Genomic DNA, 26,179 nt, shown 5'->3' with positions numbered 1-26,179 from the left:
GATGTCTCCACATATAGTTGTTCTCTGGTTTCCCCTGGTCTCTTGGGCTATGTCTAGACTGCAAGCCTCTTTCGAAAGAGAGCGTCTAGACTGCACGCGGAACTTTCAAAAGAGCAAGCCGCTTTTTCGAAAGAAAGCACCCAGTGAGTCTGGATGCTCTCTTTCGAAGAAGCCCTATTTACATTCAAGAACGCCTTCTTTTGAAAGAAGCACTTTCGAAAGAAGGCGCTCTTCCTCGTGAAATGAGGTTTACCGCCGTCGAAAGAAAAGCCGCGTTCTTTCGATTTAATTTCGAAAGAACGCGGCTGCAGTCTAGACGCAGGTGAAGTTTTTTCGGAAAAAGGCTACTTTTCCCGAAAAAACCCCTGAGTCTGGACACAGCCTTGAAGTTTTCCAGTCCAAGAGCTTTCCTATCTCTCCAACACAGACTCATTGCAGAACTCCACAAGTTTCATCATGCCCATGTAGTTTCTGTAACTGTTCTCACTGAAATCAATGAAACTAGCCAGAATAAAGTTAGTGTCAAGTTTATAAATTTCAAAACATCTTGGAGTGTCAGTCTCCTAGATGAAAGGCAACAGATAAATGGTAGATGGTATTATTTATTATTAATGGCTAGTTGCTAACTCTACTAACCGTGAGAGAATACTTTACATTGCTAACTAAAATAGCAATCTTCAGGACTTATTAAAGTGACTGAGTACTTATTGTTAACTAGAATACCTCACTATATTAGAAACATAAAGTATTCTGCATCAAAGCAGATAATATACATTTTCCTTTTCATCCTTAATTTGATTATGAACTATTACTGTGCTTTGCCATAAAATATGAAAGTTGTACATTTTGATGGTTTCTCAAATGCTGATTTTACTTTCTGCACAAATACTTCATTTCTTTTCAGCATAATTATTTAGCAGCCATTTCGGGTTAATTATTGTCATTAACAATATGAGTCCTGTGAGGGAATATCAATTAAAATATTCACAGCTGAACTTTCAAATGAGTAAATAATTTAGTTTTTGAAAATGACTGGAAACAGCAGGGTAACAGTCAAAAGGGGAACAATTATTTTAATGCCTATTTGACAAATGAGCAATTTTTACAGCAAATTAGTTTCTTATCATAGCACCCCTACTGGTTATAAGAGGAAAGCTGCTAACATGAGTTTTTAAAATAAAAGCTATTAAGTTATGCATGCAAAGTTAAGGAAATCATTTCTGTGAAGAAAAGGTGATTATGATCCACATTGTTAGCTGAACGAATGTTGCCACTGGGATCTAATTAGGGAAATAAATCACACAAAATTATGTGTGTGTATATGGCTTGATATATTAAAGTGATATGCACATTTATGTGTGATTTTTTTTTTTAAGAAAAACTGTATGGGAGTTTCAAATTTAAGTCCTTGCTTGTGGGCCCAATAGCAATTTCTCTCTCCATTGAGCCATTAAGGAGAGCAAAAGTTAATAACTGGGTGGAGGCACTTACTAAAAAGATAGCAAGCAATGTTAACAATGAAATGGGGAACGTCAGGTTAAAATATGTGAACTCCATTCCACTGCATTAAAAAAGGTGGAAAAATTCCACAAGGTGCGTGTTTAGGTTATACCCAGGAGCCAGGTTTCTACTTGCACTTTGACTATTTACTTAGGCTTTCTTTTGGTTGCTTCCTTAACTATTCCATTTCGTAACAAAAGAAAAAGAAAATGTGCTCATAGAATCCATAGTTGTAGGTGATGTTTGTTCTAATTTGAGGGGTGTTGAAAAGACTTCCCATTGGATTCAGAATATACAAGGGACTTTATATTTCTTATTAGGGCTTCAGTGAATCCTTTCTTTCTGTCTTATGTACCAGTAGTTACACAGCATTTAACTTCAGGCTGTGTCCACATCATTCGTTAAAACTAAGCTTAAAACCATTTTTAGAAGTGGCTTCTCCTACTTCTATTTTCTCTGCATTCAGCACAATTACATCCTGTAGCTACATTCTGAAACATTACCTCATACTGCTAGTATTTTGTGCCATGTATGGTTTGGTCATGGTGGTTTACACTAGGGATGTTAATGGTTAACTCATGAGCCTCACCCTTACCAGGCGAGGCTTACCGGTAATGGTTAACCAGTGGGGGCTGAAGCAGCCTCCCGCCTGTTATGGTCAGGCAGGAACTATGAATATAATATTATTTTGTGGCTATGAATATAATATTATTTAAAGCTTTGATGAGAAATAGACTCAAGCTAAAACGCCGCATCTGGATGGTAACAACTTCTGGTACTTCAAATCAGAAATCATATATTGTGTCTTGGACTTGTAACTTAGGACAAAACCTCTTTCTTCAGTGAATTCCATATACAGTAAGGCTAGCAGCACATCCTGTAGATAACTTTATACAATTTTAGTGTTGCATGTCTTTGAGTCTGTTTGAGTTATAGTTAACACAAAACACACTTTTCTGACTATATTATTTGTGTGGTTTTTTGTGTGTGTTTTCTCAGTAATGTAATAACAGCAGAGGGGGAAAAATGAAATAAAAAAACTGGGAAACTTTAAAAACAAGGAGTCCTGTGACACCTTAAAGACTAAGGGTATGTCTACACTACAGTGCTAATTTGAACTAACTTAGTTCGAATTAGTTAATTCGAACTAAGCTAATTCAAATTAGCGCATCTAGAACTAAAAACTAGTTCGAATTAGCGTTTTGCTAATTCGAACTAGCGCATCCACACTGATTGGATGCAGGGGCGCATTTAAGGGCAGCTGAAACCAGTTCCGGCAGGGCATCAGGTCAGTAGTTGCGTTGGGTGGCTGCTGTCTGAGGCTATCTGAGGCTTGTGCTTAAAGGGACCCCCCCCCCCCAGACAGCCATTTCTCAGCTTTTCCTGCCTGCTTGCCAACCTCGCCGAGGGACAGCAAAGCGTTGATCTCTGTGCCCGTCTGTGTCGGTGCTTCCCTTTGGGGACGCCGCCGCAGGTGGCAACATGGAGCCAGAGCTCGCCCTGCATCTTCTGGTGCACTTTTTGGACTTGCTGCTGCAAGCCTGCCAGCAATGGCTGGAGGCTGCCTGGCACCTCCTGGTGCACGTCAGCCCCCTGCCTCTCTGCCTGGCCGCCCTGGGGGCCGTGGAGGAGCCGCGGCGGCGCCCCGGCACCGGCGTGCCCTGCTGCATCTGGCGTCTGGACACCAGCAGCGACTGGTGGGACCGCATCGTCCTGGAGCGCTGGGAAGACCGACAGTGGACCCAGAACATCAGGATGAGGAGGGACACCTTCCTGGAGCTCTGCGAGTGGCTCGCCCCTGCTCTGCGCAGAAGGGACACTCGCATGAGGCCCGCCATCCCCCTCCAGAAGCGGGTGGCCATCGCCCTCGGAAGCTCTCCATGCCAGACAGCTACCGATCCGTCGGGAACCAGTTCAGCGTGGGGAGATCCACTGTCGGAGCGGTGCTCATGCAGGTATGGCACTCGAAGGCCACTGCACCGGGGGGGAAGGGGGGCTGCAAGGAGGGGATGGGCCGCCCCAGGGACAAAGGGGGGGCGGGAGGAGGTGAAAGTGCCCCGCACCGAAGGGGTCGGTCTGTCCCGGCCGTACTACACGCCGCCAGGGGGGTTGCTTCCGGGAGTGGGGCGCGGGGCACTGCCAGGGCAGGAATGCTCCCAGCCATCCGGGCGCCCCACTGATTGGCGCTTTGCTGTGTCTCTCCGCAGGTGGTCAAAGCCATCAACCGGGTGCTTCTCCTCAGGGTGGTCCACCTCGCCGACCCGGACGCCGTCATCCGGGGATTCGGCACCCTCAGCTTCCCCAACTGCGGGGGGGCCATCGACGGGACGCACATCCCCATCCGTGCCCCGGAACACCAGGCGTCCCATTATGTGAACCGCAAGGGGTACTTCTCCATCCTCCTGTAGGCCGTGAGTGACCACCGGGGCCAGTTCACGGACATTAATGTGGGCTGGTCCGGCAAAGCACACGACGCCCAGGTGTACCGCAACTCCTCCGTGTGCCAGCGGCTGCAGGCCGGGACCTTCTTCCCTGACCGCCACATCAGGGTCGGGGACGTGGACATGCCCGTGTGCCTGGTGGGGGATGCCGCCTACCCACTGCAGCCGTGGCTGATGAAGCCCTACACGGGGTACCTCAATCCTTCCCGCCAGGCCTTCAATGCCAGGCTGACTAGGGCCCACATCGTGGTGGAGGGGGCCTTCGGGCAACTGAAAGCCCGCTTTCGATGCCTCCTCACCCGTCTGGACCTGGCCGAGCACAACATCCCTCCCGTGGTGGCAGCATGTTGTATGCTCCACAATTTATGTGAGAGAAAGGGGGAGGCTTTCCTGCCAGCCTGGATGGCTGAGGCTGACCGCATGGCTGGCCACTACGGTCAGCCCCGCACCGCCGCCATCCGGGAAGCCCAGCGGGGGGCCGTCTGGATTCAGGAAGCCCTGCGGGAGAGCTTCCTGGTGGAGGAGGAGGACTGACCTCTCCCTTGCATGCCCCACTGGGGCCTTCTTCCATCCTACCCCCCTTCCCTTTTCCCCTCCCTACCTACTGTCAAATAAAGACACCTGTTTTTCAAACAAAAACGTCTTTTTATTTAACATAACTGGGGTGGAGGGAGGAGGGTGGGAGAGGGGAGGGGGAAACCTGGGACGAGGGAGCTGGAAGGGGAGGGAAGGGAGGAAGTGAAAGGAAAGCTCAGGGGTGGGGGTCCGGCTGCCTCTCCTGTCTCGCAACACTGTGGGTCCGGGGGTGTTGGTGGGGAATGGTTGTGGAGGGTGGGGCAGGAGGGATGGGGGGTGTGGAGGAAGCAGGAGCAAGAGCAGGAGGAGTGGGAGCAGGAGCCGGAGCAGGAGGAATTGGGAAGCAGTCAAGCAGGCTCTGGAGGTGGCCTCGCAGGGCACGGCCCTGCTCCTCCAGTGCCTCCAAGCTCTTCCGGTGCAGCCTCAGGTCCTCCTGGACCCAGTGCTCTTGGATGCGGAGCTGGTGCTCCAGGAACCGGAGGTGCTCCTCCTGGTTCCTGGCTCTCCTGCTGGCCCGGGTGCGGGCGGCTGCTGCAGGCGGGGTGGTGCACCCTGCAGTCCCAGGTGCTGCAGCTGTGGTGAAACAAGAACAGCAGTCAATTACCCCAGGGGCCCAGGTGTGTGAAACCCAGCCCCCCTCTGCAATGCCAAGGCCCCTGCAGGATCCCCAGCTGCTGCTCCGTGGTGGGCAAGGCCCAGGCGCACGGTCCCTGGGCTCCCTCTCGCCCCAACCCCCAGTACACATAAGGGGAGCATGATGGTACTCACATGTGGACGCCTCCCTGGCCTCGGACGACACAAGCGAGCGGCTCTGTGGGGTGCCTCGGGGGTCCTGGGTCTTGGGCAGGCTGCCGGCAGGCTCCTGCCTCTCGGAGCCCTCCTCCTCCTCCTCCTCCTCCTCTGTGTTTGGGAGCGGTCCCTCTGCCCCGGGGTCTATCACCTCCCGGGGGGCAGGGACGGCATGAGCCCCCAGAATGCGGTCCAGAGCCTGGAAGTGGGGGCACGCCTCCGGGTTGGCCCCTGGCAGGCAGGCCCAGGAGTAGGACTGCCGCAAGTCCTTAATTTTCCAGCGCACCTGCTCCCGGCTGCGCTGGTGGCCCCTGGCGGCAAGGCTGGAAGCCATGCGGCCGTACACTGCCGCGTTCCTGTGGCTAGTGCGGAGATCGTGGACATTGGAGGCTTCCCCCCAAACCTCGATGAGGTCCATGATCTCCGCACTAGACCACGCGGGCGCCCGCCTCTTGTGGCCCCGGGCAGGGTCCTGGGAGCCGCCAGGCTGGTCCTGGGAAGAGGGGGAGGGGTGGAGGGCATCAGGTGGCTGGCTCATGGGGTGTCAGCTGCTGGGTGTGCTGGCACGGGTGCTGGCAGCCTTACAACTGGCACAAACCCCATAACCAGCCCGTGCCCCTTTAAGGGGTCCGGGGCCGGGAGGGGGGCATATGAGTTTCCCTGGTGTTGGCCAGAGTGGCCACCAGGGAAAGCTGGGGAGGGCTAGCCTCCCACTAGTTCGAATTAAGGGTCTACACACCCCTTAATTCGAACTAGTAAATTCGAACTAGGCTTAATCCTCGTGGAATGAGGATTACCTAGTTCGAACTAAGCGCTCCGTTAGTTCGAATTAAATTCGAACTAACGGAGCGCTAGTGTAGCGCCTATGAAAGTTAGTTCGAACTAACGGACGTTAGTTCGAACTAACTTTGTAGTGTAGACATACCCAGATTTATTTGGGCATAAGCTATAATGGGTAAAAATCACTTCATCAGATGCATGCCAAAGTGTTTTTTGCCCACAAAATCTTGTGCCCAAATAAATCTCTTAGCCTTTAAGATGCCATGGGACTTCTCATTTTTGCAAATATAGACTAACACGGCTACCCGCTGAGAGTTTAAGATATTTATTTAAGATATTATATATTAAATATCTTCAATTTGAGATGTTCTTAGATCAGTGGAAGCTTGGGAAGTGCTGGCACACAGTGGTTTTTCTGTTGTCATAATTTCTGGATTTATTTTTTTTGAAGAGCCTACAGATTCTTTCCTTAAGAAAAAATATTTTTAAGGCACCCTCCTTTCATTATTTGGTTTTCCCACTTCTGCCTAGAATTGTCTCCAGGACAATACCCAATTTCTTTCCAGCCTCTTGGAGCAAGAATTTTCCATAGAAAAAGAATGATGTAATTTCAGTCATAGGATAATTTTCCAGCTGTTGGAGAAAGGCATGTTGGTGTTTATTTCACTGCTTGTGAAGAATTGTAGTGATGGGAGAAATGTTTTACTTCTCAGATCATTGTTAAAGTAATTGAAACTGATCAGCTAGAGTTTATGCCCCATTTTTTTATATATCCTGTCTTGAAGATAATGCACAAGCACCTCTGGTAGAAGGTAAAGGATTTTTCAGCAATTATGTTTGTTGTGAGATAAAAATAGTGATTTGAGTTCCAGTTCATACATGTTTCTAGAAGTTTGCTTTTTCCTCTGGTTTTTTTTTTTCACTTTGGGTTCCTCTGATCCCTTCCCCGTTACCTTTGAAGTTCCACAGAAAGAAACTTCATACATCTTTGAGTGTCAAGTCACCTCTCATATTAAGTTTCCTTGTATTCTAAGGTGTGTTCCTTAATTGCACCACAGATTGACTAGCGCCCCAGAATCCACAGTATTATAGATTGAGAGATGCTTAGAGCAGGGTTAGGTAAAGTGATTTTTAAAAACCTCAGGACTGAGATTTCCAAATCTGTCTATGGGATTTGGATGCCCAAATCCCCTTGAAATCGATGGGAACTATGTGTTTGGGTCATGTAGGTTGCTTTGAAGGTCTCAGCTATAAGTCCTGTCTACACTGCAACTTCCACCATTGTTACCACCAGGGAAGCTGCATTGGTGGTAAATTTGTGCCAGTTTCTCTCTTGTATACAAATACCTCTCTGTGCAGTGGATTACAGGCACATCATGCACTCTGGGATTCAGCTCTTCAGAGCCATGTGAATTTTCAAAGTGAGAGCCGTGTAAGAGAGGGCCAAGGGTTGGGCTGGGGGAGGGAGCATGTAATGGGAGCGGAAAGGAGCGGCTTGTGAACTATTTTGAATCTGCAGTGGTGACAGGGAGAGAGATGTGGTTAACTCAAAGCTATAGGCTGGACCATATCAAAATCACAGTACGTTTTGCTCAATTTCATGGTCCGAGGATTTTAAAAATCATACTTTCCATGATTTCAGCTGTTTAAATCTGAAATTCCATGGTGGTGTAATTGTAAGGATCGGGACCCAAAAAGGAGTTGTGGAGGATCACAATGGGTTTTTTTGGGGGGGGGAAGAGGGGAGTTTGCAGTACTGATAAACTTACTTCTTTGCCACCAGTGGGGGTGGGGGGAAGGTGGCCTTCTGAGCTGGGCACCCAACCCCTCCAGCCATCTAGTTGTGAAGGCAGAACAGAAATGAAGGTGGCAATACTGCAATCCCCGCAAGAGAACTTTGTGGCCTCTCTGCAACTCCATTTTGGGTCAGGACCCCTATTTTGAGAAATGCTGGTCTCCCCCATGAAATCTGAAAAGTATAGGGTAAAAGCACACAAAAGTCCTCACATTTCACATGGGGGAGACCAGAGTGCATGGTCCATAACACATTGTCCATGATTGTGAATTTGGTTGGACCCTAGCTATAGGTTAAGGAGAAGTGAGAGGACCAGGTTCTGGTGGAAGATGAAGATCAGCTGAAGAAGACTCAAATACGGTGGTGAGCTTGTGGTCAGGTGAGATCAGCAAACGGCCAGTCAGGTGTCCTGAAATACCTTTGAAATGCTCATTAGCTCATTAAGTTTATCATGTGTATTAAACGTAGTGGTGTAGATGAAAAAAAGCTCAGGTTGACAAATGAGAATTTTAAGAAGTAATTCAAGATACCCAGTGGTCAGGGCATGATAGCCCCATTTGCACATCATCACATCTTAGAACCTAAAGAAGGGCAGGATATAGTAATGAACAAGACCTTTTAAAACCCTTCTCTGTTTTCATTGTGTGTATCCATTAATAGTGTGACCATTTTGGGAGCTCATCTGTAAGAAGAAAACAAGACAGGAAAAAAAGGCTAAAACCCTGGTCCCACATCCTGGTGGTCCCTTTGCCTGCAGGCACCATCCCCCACAGCTCTTCTTAGCTAGGAACAGAGAATCAGGGGGCAGAGATTGATATCAGCAAAATGTCTCATGGCATATTATCCTGATGGGCCACGGGTTGCTCCCCGTTGATGTATGGGAACCTGTGTGCTTCTGACATCAGTGAGTAACAGAGCTCTCTATTAAGAAAAAATGGATGGGCATGTTTAAACAGGTCAGAGGGCCATATGGTGAGCCCCATAGTCACACTTGTGCTCAGCCACTCAACTGAAAGGGTTCCCTCATAAAAATGGGACACTTAACTGAAAGAATTGAGCACCAATCTAAGGGATTCACAATCTTAAGTCATAGAATCATAGAATATTAGGACTGGAAGGGACCTCGAGAGGTCATCGAGTCCAGTCCCCTCATGGCAGGACCAAATACTGTCTAGATCATCCCTGATAGATATTTATCTAACCTACTCTTAAATATCTCCACAGATGGAGATTCCACAACCTCCCTGGGCAATTTATTCCAGTGTTTGACTGACTACCCTGACAGTTAGGAACTTTTTCCTAATGTCCAACCTAAACCTCCCTTGCTGCAGTTTAAGCCCATTGCTTCTTGTTCTATCCTCAGAGGCCAAGATGAAAAATTTTTCTCCCTCTTCCTTATGACACCCTTTTAGATACCTGAAAACTGCTATCATGTCCCCCCTCAATCTTCTCTTTTCTAAACTAAACAAACCCAGTTCCTTCAGCCTTCCTGCATAGGTCATGTTCTCTAGACCTTTAATCATTCTTGTTGCTCTTTTCTGGACCTTCTCCAATTTCTCCACATCTTTCTTGAAATGCAGTGCCCAGAACTGGACACAATACTCCAACTGAGGCCTAACCAGCGCAGAGTAGAGCAGAAGAATGACTTCTCGTGTCTTGCTCACAACACACCTGTTAATGCATCCCAGAATCATGTTTCCTTTTTTTGCAACAGCATCACACTGCTGACTCATATTCAGCTTGTGGTCCACTATAACCCCTAGATTCCTTTCTTCTGTACTCCTTCCTAGACAGTCGCTTCCCATTCTGTATGAGTGAAACTGATTAGTTCCTTTCTAAGTGGAGCACTTTGCATTTGTCTTTATTAAACTTCATCCTGTTTACCTCAGACCATTTCTCCAATTGTCCAGGTCATTTTGAATTATGACCCTATCCTCCAGAGCAGTTGCAACCCCTCCCAGCGTGGTATCATCTGCAAACTTAATAAGTGTACTTTCGATACCAATATCTAAATCGTTGATGAAGATATTGAACAGAGCCGGTCCCAAAAGAGACCCCTGCGGAACCCCACTTGTTATACCTTTCCAGCAGTATTGTCAACCATTAATAACTACTCTCTGAGTACAGTTATCTAGCCAGTTATGCACCCACCTTATAGTAACCCCATCTAATTTGTATTTGCCTAGTTTATTGATAAGAATATCATGCGAGACCGTATCAAACACCTTATTAAAGTCTAGGTATACCACATCCACCACTTCTCCCTTATCCACAAGACTCGTTATCCTATCAGAGAAAGCTGTCAGATTGGTTTGATATGATTTGTTCTTTACAGTGGTCAGTAGTCTCCAACCTTTTTAAGCATGAGATCACTTTTTTTAATTTAAGCACAATACAAGATCTACCTCAAACCCAAATACCTTTGCCCCGCCTCCTTTATACCCCTTCTCCAAGACCCCACCCCTGCTCACTCCATTCTCTCTCCCTCCCCCATCCTTCCTCCTTTCACCAGGTAGGGGCAATGAGTTGGGGTGCTGGCTCTGGTCTTGGATTAAGGGATTTGGAATGTGAGAGGGGCTCTGACCTGACCTTGGGGCCGACAGTTGGGATGTTGGAGGGGTTTCTAGGTGCAGGCTCTGGGATGGTGTTTGGATGCAGGGGTGCTTGGGGCTGGGGCTGGGGCAGGAGCCTGGGATGTAAGAGGGGGTTCATGACTGGTGTAGGGTTTCAGGATGTGGGCTCTGACTGGGCTCTGCTTACCTCAGGTGGCTGCTGGATGGTGGTTCTGTGAGGCTAGAGCAGGATCCCTGTCCTGGCCCTGCACCACTCCCCAAAGCAGCCAGCACTCTCTATCCCAAGTCCCATCATGCCCCCTCTCTGCTCTGTGGAGATAGAATACAGGGTGGGAGAGGGGGCACCTGGACATCAGCGCCCCTCCTCTCCCTTCCCTGCCCTGCACAGAAAGCAGGAGGCTCCTAGGGGTGGGGGTGGGGCAGCTCCAAGGCAAAGGTAAGGAGTTGCGAGGCAGTGGGGGAGGGGCAGATGAAGTGCCAGCACTTGATAGCCTCTTAGCCAAATCAGTCAAGATCACCTGTCAGAGGCTCCAAGATCTACCAGTAGATCCCGATCTACTGGTTGGTGACCACTGATCTAAATCATATTTTCCAATTACTATTTTGCTCTTTCCATTTGAATCTCGGGGGGGGGGGGGGGGGCTTTTTTTTTTTAGTGTACCGGCATCATATTTCCCATGTAAAAATGTCAGTTGAATAGAATACAAGTCTCTCTCTCTCTTTCATACACACACACACTCACTCTCTCTCTCTCTCTCTCTCTCTCTCTCTCTGGGTATGTCTACACTACCACCCAAGTTCGAACTAGGGTGGTTAATGTAGTCATTCGAAGTTGCAAATGAAGCCCGGGATTTAAATATCCCGGGCTTCATTTGCATCTTGCCGGGCGCCGCCATTTTTAAATCCCCGGTAGTTCGGACTCCGTGCCCGCGGCTACATGCGGCACAGAGTAGGTAGTTCGAATTAGGCTTTCTAACGAGGTGTACTGGTAGTTCGAATTAGAAAGCCTAATTCGAACTACCTACTCTGTGCCGCGTGTAGCCGCGGGCACGGAGTCCGAACTACCGGGGATTTAAAAATGGCGGCGCCCGGCAAGATGCAAATGAAGCCCGGGATATTTAAATCCCGGGCTTCATTTGCAACTTTGAATGACTACATTAACCACCCTAGTTCAAACTAGGGTGGTAGTGTAGATATACCCTCTTATAGCAGCTGTCCCTTCCAGGCTGTGGATGGAGAGGTAGGGCTAAACCATTCCTTGAGCTTAACACATCGTTAGGTTTCAATGGATGCCCCATATGTCACCATGCAGGAAATATATCCTGGATAAATATTCTTCATCATCCAAAGCCCACATCTTTATTTAAACTGCGCTTTCAGCTTTCTTCCCGTGCAAACACATAGCCCAGTGTACATTCTTCCAACACTCTTGGTAACACTTTGCCATCTAGCATGACTATTGGATTAACACAATTACTATAAAAGCACAAAATAAACATATATCCTGAAAAGAACTCTTAGGTGGATTCTTTTGCTTCTTGAATTAGTAAGTGATGATCATTCACAAAATAGTTCTATTTTTCTCCCCCCCCCCCCTATTTTCTCTGTATCCCTGAGGAGAGAAAAATATATTTCATGCTAACTGAAGAATGAAAGAACAAACTGTCTAATATTATACAAACTTTCCTTGGGAATCTCAGAAAAAATTAGCAGGATAAGAATCAAGAACTTGTGTCCCTACCAGACTTTTAAAACTTTTAGGGGTAGCCAAATTTCATGAACCTTAACGTTTTTCAATTACAATTGGAAATTTGGGTTACATTTCATGTGTTTTGATGGGGTTTACAATCAGGTTCCTGTACACTACATTTGGGTCCAGCCATTCAGTGCCTTTCCAGCAGAAGTCATTCAGCATTTGTAAACTGTATCAGATCAAGACGCTTCATTTCCCCTGGCCCATTGGCCTTCATTAGATTAACAGGTTCCAAGGCTGGAAGAGACACTGTGATAATCTAGGATTCTAGTCTGATCTCCTGTATGAGGTCTTAAAACTTCCCCCAAATCATTCCTAGAGCAGATCCTTTAGAAGAACATTGAATCTTGATATAAAAGCGTTCAGTGATGGAGAATCCTTCACAATCCTTGGTAAATTATTCCAATGATTAATTACTCTCACTGTTAAAAAAATTACTGATTATTTCCAATCTGAATTTGTCATGCTTCCACTTTTAGCCACTAGATCACGTTATATTTTTCTCTGCTAAATTGAAGAGCCCATTATCAGATACTCCCCAAATAATTACTTACATTGTAATCAAGTCATCGTTAACTTTCTCTTTGTTAAGATAAGCAGATGAAACTTCTAGAATCTATCCCTTTAATCTAGCCCTTTAATCATTGTCATGGGTCTTCTATGCACCCATGCCTGTTTTTCAGCCCCCTTCTTTAATTACGGACACCAGAACTGGACACCCTATTCCATCCATGGTTGCACTGTGCCAAACACAGCAGGATAGTAAACTCTCTACTCCTATTCAAGATACCCCTGTGTGAGGTTTTAATTCCTTTCAATGTTCCTTTCAATGTTCTGCACATTCTTCCCCACTTCCCAGCACAAAGCCTCACTTTCATGTTGCTTTCAGTTTTGCAGCCAGAACAACAAAGCCACCACGGCAGACCACTTTCCATCAGCTCCCTCTGTATCTATTTCCTTCTTTGCTGGAGCCAGAAATAGAACTTTTGGTGATGAGGAATGTAAGTCCCACAAATATCCAGTGCTCCCACTGAAGAAGAAAAAGGAATAAGCAAATAACACAATAAAAATAAAGGATTAAGTTCACTTAGAGACACAGGTGGTAGCAGGCAGGCTGTTGCTCCCTTTTGCTGCTGGGACAACATGAGTCAGACAGCTCGAGAGAAGGAAATAGGCAAATGAAGATGGATTTAAGGGTAAGAATTCTGCTAGCACTTTTCAAATGGAGGCATGAAGTGGAATCAAGCAGCCATCTTGACTGACCTTGTGCAAGCAGGCAGGTGTGTAGGCAACAGAGGGAGCTGAACTATAGCCAAAGGAGTGTGTAAGCACGCAGCCAGCAGAAAGTGATCAAGCACAGAGAGCAGCCACAAAAAAGATTTTCCCTGTGGAAAGGCATCCAGGAGGTGTGAGGCTGAACAGGAGCAGAGACAAATGGCACCTTGTAGGCTACTGTTGGAAAGTTTGGTAAAAATGGCAAATGATGGGTGATGTATCTCGAAAGTTTTAAGCAAATGGTAGCTTGCAACTCTATTCCAGATGGACAATGAGTTTCAACTTTGCTGGCAGAGATGGGGCTGAAGGCATATGGATGACTGCATGACCTGTTGTCTCCAGCTTTGCCTGCAACTACTGCGTATGCCACAATTACTGCAATTTTTCTCTTACCCTCATCCATGGTAATAGTCTGCTGGTTCCATCAGCGACATCAGGGAAGTGGAAAGTCGAGGGGTGCAATTTGTTATGTAAGGATGTTGTCAGAGCATTGCCAGTTCAGAGAAACGTTAAGCGATGCACAGCATGACCATGTAGATCATAATTTCTGGATTATGCATTGATGAGATCTGGAAGAAGTTATTGGCTGTATCAGCATTTACATTCAGGAAAGCTGTTGAAGTAACAATTGCAATGGAGACTGCAGAGAGAGATTCACTGGAATTTGTTGTGAACTCAGAAGTTCACTCGTGGAATCGAGCTGGCAGTATTTCATGGGAATGTAAGGAACTTCTGTGGGGCCGTTGTGCACAAACTGCAGACTCTGAGCGAAGATTGCTGGGAACATCAGATTATTTGCAGAAAGGACGCATTGTTGTGGCCTATCAATCGCACAACTCAGCAACCAGCAACACAGAGTAACTGCATGTCTCGGATGACATCCATGTAAACTGAATCTAAGGAAGGATGGAAGTTGGGAATTCCTAATATTAAAATAATGACAAGAACTCTAGTGACACTGCTATCACGCACCCTATCAGAAAATGTATACTGGAGAAAGTTCACCTCTAAGGGGATACTCCACTTGAAAGTTCAGATATGCCTGATCACTGGCAGATCTTGGTTTGAAAAACTCATGGTGAATTGGACTGAGATCAAGGCAATCACAAAAGCACCTCTAAATCTCAAAGAAACAATGGACAAAGACTCCAAAGTATTAAAAAAAAGAGCTTGTACAGATGAGCAAAGTGTCTGGGAAACTCATTGTTAAGTCTGATATCCAGCCAAAATATTGCAAGTTCATATTGCCTTATGCTCTGAAGCCCCTGGGGAAGCTGATTTGGATTGTTCGGTGATAATAAGAGTCTTGTCACCTGTTTCACACAGTGAATGGGCTACATCCATTGAATCAGTGATCAAGAAGGATGGGTCAGTCTGAATGTGTGCAGATATCAGTCACACAGAATCCCAGTTTTATTGCAGACCAGTATCTGCTGTCTCGCAGTGAAGAATTGTTTGCTACTGTTAGCAGTGCACAGTGGTTTAGTAAATTGGATTTGCTCAATGCATGTCTACAAATGGAGATTGATCTTGCATCTCACAAATATCTCACCAGCAACATGCAAAAAGGCTTGTTTTGTTAAAATAGGTTTGACACTTGCCCTATTCTAGAAATCCTCAGTGAGATACTGAAGGGACTGAACAGAGTTCAGGACTATTTGGATGACCTCTGTTAGAGAAGAAACAGGCGACCCAGGAGCGGATGGGGTAAAAGGAACTGCTTTATTGCCCATGGATGTTTACACAACACAATGTCCGAGTGGCAACAACCTGGTGATGATTATACCCTTTTATCTATTTTAGTATGTTAAAATAGTCTATGTCTATTTTTCCTAAATCCTTATTTAGTAATGTTAACTCCCATAAAATAAATATTAATAAGCAAATAATGAATACAATTATACCCACCCCAATTACTATTTACAGAATTTCTAATTAAATCAACACATTCCTATGCTACAACCTAACAGGTAATAGGGTATGTCTACAGTACCCCGCTAGTTCGAACTAGCGGGGTAATGTAGGCATACCGCACTTGCAAATGAAGCCCAGGATTTCAATTTCCCGGGTTTCATTTGCATAAACTGGGCGCCGCCATTTTTAAATCCCTGCTCGTTCGAACCCCGTGCCGCGCGGCTACACGCGGCACGGACTAGATAGTTCGGACTAGGCTTCCTAGTCCGAACTACCTAGTCTGTGCCGCGTGTAGCCATGCGGCACGGGGTTCGAACGAGCAGGGATTTAAAAATGGCGGCGCCCAGTTTATGCAAATGAAGCCCGGGAAATTCAAATCCCGGGCTTCATTTGCAAGTGCGGTATGCCTACATTACCCTCCTAGTTCGAACTAGGAGGGTAGTGTAGACATACCCATAGAGATTACAAGTAATTTGACCCTGAAGATATGTTATACAGAGCCAATGAGGATAAGCAAGAGACATAACAAAATAGAGCAGTTCCATACTTGTCTGGTCTCCTGGGCTACAAGAATGAAGAGAGAGAACATGTTTATACATCAGAAAGGATCATACTGGTTTTGATGAGACTCTTAATCTATCTTCTCAAACTACAAAACAAAAGGAAAAAGCATGTTTAAAGGGAAAGGATCAAGACCATCTTCAAAATGTCAATGATGTCTTGCATTGTTTGGAAGGCTATGGGCTGAAAATTATCATGATATAAATATGAGTTTTTCACTTCTTCAGTTGAATATCTTGGACATGTAATTGATGTGACAGGCTTTAAAAAATTGCCAGAGCAAGAGAAGGCAGTGTTTCAAGCACCATGACCAGCCTATATGTCACAGTTACATTCATTCTAAGAGAGACGTAGCCATGTTAGTCTGCTTAATGGTGATGTTAAATTTCTGCTTAATCTGGTGACAATATTGGAACCTTTACATGACCTGTTACAAGCCTATTCAAAATGACCAGAAGTTTTCAGTGATTTCTGCACTACAGCTCCCAAGACCATTGGTCATCTTTGTACTTTGTGTAGCCTGTTTGGTTTATTGTTCTAGTTAGTGAATTACAATAGATCTCAATTCTGCTCTGAAGAATTTCAGCAGTTCCTAGCTCCAAACAGAATTCAGCACTTATTATACTCAGAGCCAATAGCCTCATTGGACCCCTGGGCAAGGTGGGGGAAGGCTGGCTCCATGCTCTGAGAAGTGGTGCTCTTAAGCAAAAGGGGTGAGGCTGGGAGCAGCCAGCCCTCGGTGCTACTTGGACTGCAGTGCACCCCCAGCCCTCACTGCTTCCTGGAGCACACTACAGAGCACTCTGGCGGTGATTTAAAGGGTCCAGGGCTCTGGGTGCCACTACTGCTGCATTAGTAAGAGTGGCAGCTGGGAGCCCGGGGCAGTTGCCCCTTTTGCCTCCTGTCTCCCATCAGCTGGCCTGTGCTCAGCTCCTTACCATCCCTTTATAAGTGGTTTAGTAGAACGTTTTGTAGAAACACTTCACGTGTTTATTCTGAGTATCAGCAGAAATTGGACAATTTCTTGCTTGTCTAAAGGAATCCTTCATCTGCAGCTACCAGGAGTTATCTGCCACTCGTGAAGCAATATTTGCATATCTTTTGGGACCTGCTGGGTCCTGATATTGCCGTACATGCATCCAAATCAAAAGCCTTGCAGATTTATTGGCAACATGAGTCTTGTCATCGTTTTTTTTCAAGTTGAAGACAGTGTGGACTCACAATCAGAGTTGTGGAGTGAAATGCATACCTGGTGAACTTGTAAAATCCACGGTGGGAGGAGAGGTTGTTTGTGGTAAAACTATCCAATGATATTATGTGAAATTAAATACAGACCAGTTGCAGCCTCAACTAATACCAGAGTCTGAGGATGTGCCAGGAGGAACCTTCTGTTCCTTCAATCAAACCTCCTTTCATTACAAGTCCTAGTTTTGATGACTTGGTGGAAGAAACTGTGGTACCAAATCCAGTTGATTCACTACCACCAACTGTTCCTGTTGTTCTGGACACTGCTGTAACACCATTGTCACATTATCCCAAGAGAGTGTGTAAACCAGTTGTGTGCCTGAACCTGTAAATTGCTTGATTACTGAGTTGCTATTCCAGGCAGAATAACTTCTTGCTATTTAAGAGTCTGAATTACCCCACCTGCAGCTTTTAGTTAGTTTATAAAATGTGTTCTGTTCGTCATGTAAACAATAATGTATATGGGTTTAAAAAGTTTTTTAAAGCATGGTGGAGACATGTGATGTCTTATCCTTTAAATGTTCAGGGGACTCTATACTCTCCCTTCCCCCATTGCAAAGTCTCACTTTCAGTTTTGCACCCGGAGTAATAAAGCCACCGCAGCAGACAGCTATATTTCCATCAGCTCCCTCTGTGTCTATCTCCTTCTCTGCTGGCTCCAGAAATATAACACCCTCTTTGTGCCACGGGTCACATTAGTTCTTTTGGCCACAGCATCACACTAGGAACTCGTGTTCCGTTGACTACCCTCCACAATGTCCCAATCTTTTCCTGTCACTATTTTCCAGGATAGTGCCCCACACTGTGTAAGTATGGCCTACGTTCTTTTTTCCTAAATATATACATTTACATTTAGATATATTCAAATGTATGTTGTTTGCTTCTGCCAGATTTACCCAGGTTGATCTGTATCAGTGTATCTTCATGATTACCTGCTTCTCAGATTTTTTTTGTTACCTGTGAACTTTATCAGTGATTATTTTGTTTTCTTCTAGTCATTGATAAAAAATGATAAATGGCATAGGGCCAAAAACTGATCCCTGTTGACCCCTGTGGGACCTTATTAGAAATACACGTGCCAGATGATGATTCTCAGTATACAGTTATGTTTTGAGGCCTATTAGACAACTTTTAGTATTTTAGTGTGTGCCATCTTCATTTTACATTGAGTTTTTTAATCAAATTGTCATGTGGTACCACATCAAGTGCCTTACGGATGTCTGTTACTATTATCTATAACAACTGAATTTGTAAGATCATTTAAAAAAGGATATCAAGAGCTTTATGTAGCATGAAAGCTTATGTTTTCCACCAACAGAAGTTGGTCCAGTAAAAGATCTTACTTAATCTTCTTTGTCTCCATCAAGTTAGTTTGACAACATCTATTTCCCCAAAACCCATGTTGATGGACATTAATCATATTAGGATTATTATATTATAATGCATATGATAAAGAATTAAAATAGAGTAATATAATTGTTAATTGGGTCCCTATCAGCCACTCCTGGGGTCAAAGTTAGACTGCAGGACTATACGTGGGCCATCCCATTTGTCCTTTTTAATTATTGTGACAACATTTGCTTTCTTGCAGTCTTCTGTAACTTTCCCAGTGTCCAAGATATGCTGAAAAAGCAACATTAATAGTCCAGTAAGTACCTCAGTCAGCTCTTTAAAAACTCTTGGATGTAATTAATCCAGACCTACTGATTTTAAAATGTTTATCTTTAGTAACTGCTGTTAAACATTCTGTGATACCAGTGGACTGGGAAGAGTGCAATCATCCTCATATGATGAAAGTACATCATCTTTTTTCCTCAAATAAAGAACAGAAATATTTATTGAACATTTCTTCCTCATCCGTATCCTTATTGATTATTTTATCGTTTTCATCTAGTGACGGACTGATACCATTGTGAGAATTCTCTTTGCTGCTAGTATAATTTTTAAAAATTCATAATTAAAAACTCCTATATTTAATTTGCCAAGGAAGCTCTTTTCTTAACTACAACCATTTATACATGCCTTCTGCCGTTCATTGCTGATGTTTTCCTCATGGACTTCTGTCTGTCTGACCCTAATATAACTTCTTTTCATGTCTTACCAAAACACCACCAGTATTCTATTCAGAACTGTTAACTTTTGGGTTAATTTTGGATGTCCCACAGCCTTAAGATATTTAAGAGGGTTCAGATTTGACTCTGATTCAGTTGATCAATGTTATCACCAACATTTCTTTTAAAAGGCAAGGTTTGCATTTATAGCACTCCAGATGTCAGTGGAATGAACATAAACGTGCAGATGCCTTATAGTCAGGCAAATTGTCCAAATGTATGCAAATGGGTGATTAGTTTATATGAATTGTCTGGTTTTTTTGAGTGAAGATGCTTAAATCATCCTCTTTATTTGTGGGGGGAGGGAGAGGGTCAGGTGTTAGACTTGGTGGAAGTTGTAGTTGTAATGACCTGGGCAAATAATGTCCCAGGTAAATGTGGTAAATTGTACATAATTAAAGCTATTGCTGGCTTGCAATTTAACTCAGGATTCTCGAGAATATCATCAGAGTGACATTATTAATTCATACCTCTTATGTTATGGACTGTATTAATCAAACTTCTACTTGCACAGCAGTATTTGGATTATTCTGCAAATCGTTTCATGTCTGGCCATGGGCATTATCTGCAGAACAGTGATCTCAGCTAATGATGGAGAGGCATGAATATGTGTGTATAAATATATGAGAGTTAAGTAAAGTATATGTGGTACTTGCTTGTACATTTTAAATGTAAGCATAGAGAAGCATGGTCATTTGATAATATGAGGTTAAAAAAAACCCAGTTCACCGTGTCACATATGTTTCCAAATGGATAATGATCCTATACCTTTGCTCTCTGAATATGATCTAGGAGCAGCTGGGCTTCATGGAACCTTTAACGGTATGCAAGAAAATTTTCCCAAAGCCTGAAGTACTAAATGGAAGAGGTTCAGTATAAATCCATCATTGGAGGTGCTCACTCACAGTCAATCAGTACAAAATTGCACCCAGGTAAGGGAATTGCTCTGATATTATTTCTGGATAATACATCTTAATACAATTATTTGCCATCCACTGGTTGCTAATGAAAAGCTTTGATCATTCCAAATTAACATACTGCATATTACTTTCATCTTTTATATCCCTTTATGCTGTTGGAATACTAGTCCTTGCTTGCCACAAGGTTTAAGATTATTTATTGTCGAAAAAAAATCTTTTATTAAATAGCTTGTTTGGACCTGTGTGTAAGGGCCATGTCTCTGAATAACATGAAGGACTTTAGATCATTTTAAATTAACTGGTCCCTGTGAAACCCTTTGGTGGTCAATGCATGGGAGATTTGTCATTTAAATTAATGTTAATAAAAATGATTTGGATAAATTCTTTGATTAGCAATGAGATAAGAACACCTTTCTTTTTAGTTAAATCTCATTGTGTAATATACTGTAACATTGTTAACAAGTTATTAAGGAGACTATAAAATTGTTAGACAAATGTCCTTGTATTTCTACACTTGTTAAATGATGTAGAAAACCCACATCATAAACTCCCTGAAAATGCAACAATATAGCAGTACGTAAATCTAATTTACAAATGTAGCATTTATTCACGTAGGTAAGGTTGTACAAACCAAGTTATACAACTCACCCCTTAGAAAAACCATTTCACAGGAGTTCACACTAGCAGTTAATATCTTAGACTGTGTTTAGCAATATTTTACATCTGTAGATATTATGCCCTGGGTTTTATACTTTTCCCAGACAAAATTCACAATTCAAATATGGCTCTGTGCTAATGGGATTTTGGTTCCCCAGCTAAGGAAAAGTTTTAAACTCCAGTTTGTAATCATCATTTTTTCGAGTGAAGGTTTATGTGTGGACTGTGGATTAAAGCATTTTATTACATGCTGGCTGGGTTTTATTATCTGAATAGATGTTTTAGCCTAAGCAGGTCAACTACCAAAGATTTAACTGCATGAAGAATGGGAAACAGCATTTATTTATGTGGTAGGTTTGTTATATGATATTGCTGCTTCACTTCCAGCCAAACACTGAATGGAGAGTAGGGTACATGGTATCCAAAGTCAACATCCAAGCTAATCCCACTCGTTACATTCTTTGTTTCAATAGATGCAAGGGTTGCTTTAAAAGACATAAATCTAGTCAGCAGTCAGGATGACGAGAACACAGTGCATTCTCAGCTGGTCACAAACCTCTGAGACTCTGAAGATGTTACAAATAGAAATGGGCTGAACATGTCTGGAATAGCTGGAATAGTGGTGAACATTGGGCATTTGCAGGCTTGTAAGCGATGTGGGCACCCATTCTCCATCCATGTCAGATTGCCAGAATGTAGTTGAACTGATCTGGTTTGGACTGAATTGGTAAATGAGGGGGAAAGCAGAGAACTGTCAGATTCAAATGAGCAAGGGCCCAATCTTCCAGTGATTGAGGTTACTTTCTATATTACGAGCATTTTAATGTACCCATCATATAATGTTTTTGTAATTAATATAATATTTAGAATATTGTTTCTGGGGTTCAACTGCGTTAAATGTAGAAAAATCTAAAATATGTAAGCTGCTAAATCCAGGGAAGGCATGTCTAAATACTGTATTCATCCATATACATACAATATCTCATTTAAGATTGTATTTGTTCTGCCTCTTGTCTTAAACACATTACATCATCCATTAGGATGGGAGTTGACATCTGATGCCCCACTGAGAATATCTTGTGCTTGGGTCCCAAAAGTTTTATCCTGGACATAAATAGCTTTACATCCCTGATTAGCTTAGCAGATGCCATGTCATAGTCCATTGATGGTCTTAAATATTAGGCCTCTAAACTAGAGCTAGTAGCAAATGAGAAGTGAGTGCTGGTCAGATATGTTATCAGTGGGTTTTTCTCCAACACCCTACACATCTAAATGCTCTGGGACCAATCCTTGGGTGTAATCAGCTGACATGGACTTCAGTTGAGCTACAGCGATTTATACCTGCAAATAATCTACCTCAATTCACTTTTTAACAGAAGAAACTTCAAAAGTGATATGAACTTTAAAAAAATAATGTTCTTTGTTAATACGAGCATTGTAAAGGAGAAGGTGTATCCGCTGGAGCCCATGGTTGAGAAGAAATGTCTTCACACAAGACCAAATCCTTGAGGAAGACCCAACTCAGCAGTGGTAAGTTTGGTAAGAATGAATGTCTAATTGCAAATAGAATATACCCAGGATCTTACTAGTCTCTCCTATTTGAATTTATCTTAATGACTTAGAGGTTTCTGTGTGTGGAATAAGAAGAAATTAAACTTTACTGAAATAAAGTGTCTGAAGCCCTCTAGGTGTTTCTAAACTGGTATCTTTTTTGAATAGAAGTGTGTCAATGGGACTGTTTGGAACACGTAAGGGCTAGTATAGGGTATTAAGATGTGTGAAATATGAGCTGATGAGAGAATGATAGACAAAGAGACCAGTGAGTGGAACTGAAAATGTGCTAGTGAAGTTTGAGTGGGAGAAAGTTGGTGTAATATTACTGTATGTTTGTTGACCCAAAAAGCCACTAACCCAGTTGTTCCACAAGACAGTCATTGTTTTCATAGGGACTATGTTTGTGAGATCTATATAGCTTGTTGAACGCTTCTAAAAGGAAGTGGGGAGGGGAAAGCTATTATATTGTTGATTTAATGTTGGATTGGGTAAAGCAGTAGAAAATATTCCATAGGGAATAATCATACATTGGGAGTCAGATGGAATAGGTTACATAACAGCAATCAAATTTCTATCATAGTGAATGATTTTATTATATTTTTTATTATCTGTATTACTGTATCACCTAGAAACCCTAATTTTATGATTAAGTCCTAGCTAAGTGCTCTATGATTTACTTATTATGTCTAAACCTGGGATGACACCATTGATAAATTTAGTTTACAATTTTTGCCTAACTTTTCAGCGAAACAGACATGCATTTTCTTGCCTAATTTGTGATTTTAATTACTATGATTGCATACGTAAATCAGAACATACAACTTCTCACATTTTTTGAAAATATAGGCCTTTATTTTTATCATTTCATTTTCTACCAAATATACAATGTTCTGTATCATTATATTAGAGTATATTTTAGTACCTTTTGCAAAAAAAAAGGGGCACAGAATTGGTATAATTCAGATATCACTGCTATATAATGTGACGAGAAAGTGTTTGTATGATAGAAGGTGCATGAAATCCTATATGTTTTAGTAAATACAAATGCACCTAGGAAGAACTATATTTTAAGTAATGATACTCTGAACAAAGCTAGTTACATTCTTGAATACTAGTTATCAAAAGACATTGATTAGCTATCTTGTATAATATGTGAGACAAAATAAAACTTTAAAGTTCAGCTTTGCACAAAAAACAAATAAATATGCATTGTCACTGTGTGTTAATCCCCCAAAGGCCTTGTTATATAGATAGACCTCTTAGCTATATTATAGCTAGTTCTGTATCAAATCTCCTGGATCAAAACTCCCTTCAGGCAGCAGGAGGACAGCACTCATTCAAATGTAAGAACATCTACAACTTTCCAGAGCCAGGTCCATTATAGCAGAGCCCTTGATTTAAGGTCTGTTTGTATGTTTCTTATTTATAACAAATATAGTATTTGAGACTGCTGTTAAATATCTGCCCATATTTGTCCCTAAATGGGACTGCTAAGTGGTACTAGTATACAAATGATTAATAAAAAGTATAGACATATGTGGGAAACAATCTAATAAAGGTCAGCCTCAAATTGGATACATGAGTTATTCTCATTGACTATAAAGGAAGCCTGCAAATGATGTGGTGAGAATTGAATGTGTGCTTGCTTTTAACAGTAGGCTCTTTTCCTTCTTGTTTTGTTTCTTTGCTTCTGAATTATTAAGAAAATCTCAGTTTTACAAAGATTTGTCTATCCAGAAGGTTGATTAGTGATTGAAGTTAAAGAGATATTAACTGAATTTAAAGTTTAGAGTCTGATCCAAATTCCTTTTCTTTGTCAAATGAGCAATTTTCACTCTTTGGGCCATTTTGATCTTGCCATTTTGGTAAGTCTCTTCTAGACATGCCAGATCTCAATCCTAATATAAAACAAGAAGTAGAAGAATATCACTTTCTCCCAAACTTTCAAACGTTCTTCATATATAAAGGAGCAAAAAAGACCACAAGCCCAATTTTATTTTCATTTGTAGGTCGCCTTTTTTTAAATCATGTGTGAAACCCTGTTGATTCTTTCCTGACTTACTGAAATTAAACAGATTGTCATCTCTATACAGTTCGGCTACGTCTACACTGGCCCCTTTTCCGGAAGGGGCATGTAAATTTCACGAGTCGTCGTAGGGAAATCCGCGGGGGATTTAAATATCCCCTGCGGCATTTAAATAAAAATGTCCGCCGCTTTTTTCCGGCTTTTAAAAAAGCCGGAAAAGAGCGTCTAGACTGGCCCCGATCCTCCGGAAAAAGCGCTCCTAGGAATAAGAGCCTCCGGAAAAGGGCGCTTTTTCCGGAGGATCGGGGCCAGTCTAGACGCTCTTTTCCGGCTTTTTTAAAAGCCGGAAAAAAGCGGCGGACATTTTTATTTAAATGCCGCGGGGGATATTTAAATCCCCCACGGATTTCCCTACGACGACTCGTGAAATTTACATGCCCCTTCCGGAAAAGGGGCCAGTGTAGACGTAGCCTTCTTGTAACTTCAGCCAATAATGTTTTTTCACTATAGTTTTAAAAACAAATATGTGAATTAGAAATGAGATTCACAAAAATAAAAGAGTTCAGAGAAATAGAAAGACTTACTACCTATCTGAGGTTAGCATGGAAACATGAAGCATGTCCAAGGAAGTGATTAAAAACTAGATAATTATATATAACCTTTTTTACAGTACCAATACTTATTGTAGCTCATACTTCTATCCATCCAACTCTGCTGTATTCTGTATCCTCTATATATTATGCACTCTCTATTGAAATGTATGTAAAAAATCTGCTAGCAATTCTGCTTACCTTTAATTTAAAAGAATTAATAACTACACAGTAGGGATTTTTATTGTCTTGATTAAATTTTATGCATACACGTTCACAAAACACACATCCCATTCCACACTGTGGGGATGTCAAAGTGGAAGATCAGAATGATTCTGTGTGGCTGGTATTTCATGTATGAAATGCAGATAACCTCTTATTCTTCTGCCCTTTGTGTATAGAAATCAACATTAATAGTCTCAGTTGAGAAAGTAGTAGGCACTTAGCTATCCAAGCGATTCAACAATAATGCATTCAAGTTCCAGGTCAGAGTCAAATTGGGGAATGGCACTGTGATTCTTACTGGCCCACTGAGCTTGCTGTCCAGTAGCACAGACAGTATTCTCTGCATAGGTAAATAGATAAATACAAGGGGCAAAGTGCTTATCTGGTGAAACATGAGGCTCAATATGTACACAGGTAGTAAGACGTGCAAAAAGGCACAGCTATTTGGAAGACAGTGAGGTGAGCATGTGAGGGAGGAGCTAAGGAAGTAATTGCTGAAAGGGAAGGGAGCAAGGTTGGGGCTGGCTAGTTAGTCCCTATTCAGATCTGTTGCAAGAAAATGTTTTATGGTGAAATGTAAAGTTGTATCTGCCTTATAGGAGGTTAAGAAGGTAGATCACTCATTCATGGCATCAAACCTAGAAGGGAATGTGCCATGGAATGAGCAGCCACTGCATTTCAACAGATACTTAAGTGTTTTTGAAAGACAAGATTTTAAGGTGTAGCACTGTGAGTTAAAATTGAAAATATATTGTCTAAGCTTGGCTATCAACTTTTATAGCTCATGCCACTTGAGTCTCTGTGGGTATATCTGTGAAACAGCTGGAAGGGCACTTCTCAGTGTGGGTAGGCAGGTGTACTAGCTCTGTTTGGCAGAGGTGGCATGGGTAGTGG

At 42.9% G+C, this 26,179-nt stretch overlaps 1 long non-coding RNA gene across 1 annotated transcript in view; it reads left to right on the top strand.

Moving 5' to 3' along the window:
* Positions 1 to 26,179, top strand: part of LOC106731379 (uncharacterized) — a 306,122-nt gene that overhangs the window by 24,227 nt on the left and 255,716 nt on the right. The window contains exons 2-3 of the long non-coding RNA XR_016349289.1: positions 20,106 to 20,245; positions 22,324 to 22,420. This is a non-coding gene — a long non-coding RNA (uncharacterized LOC106731379). The remainder of the gene's footprint in view (positions 1 to 20,105; positions 20,246 to 22,323; positions 22,421 to 26,179) is intronic.

This window comes from Pelodiscus sinensis, chromosome 3 (genome assembly GCF_052426305.1).
Source record: "Pelodiscus sinensis isolate ZL-2025 chromosome 3, ASM5242630v1, whole genome shotgun sequence".
In the NCBI taxonomy this organism is placed as follows: Eukaryota; Metazoa; Chordata; order Testudines; family Trionychidae; genus Pelodiscus; species Pelodiscus sinensis.
Note: the sequence above shows the minus strand (reverse complement) of the source record. Positions and strands in the feature narration are given on the sequence as shown.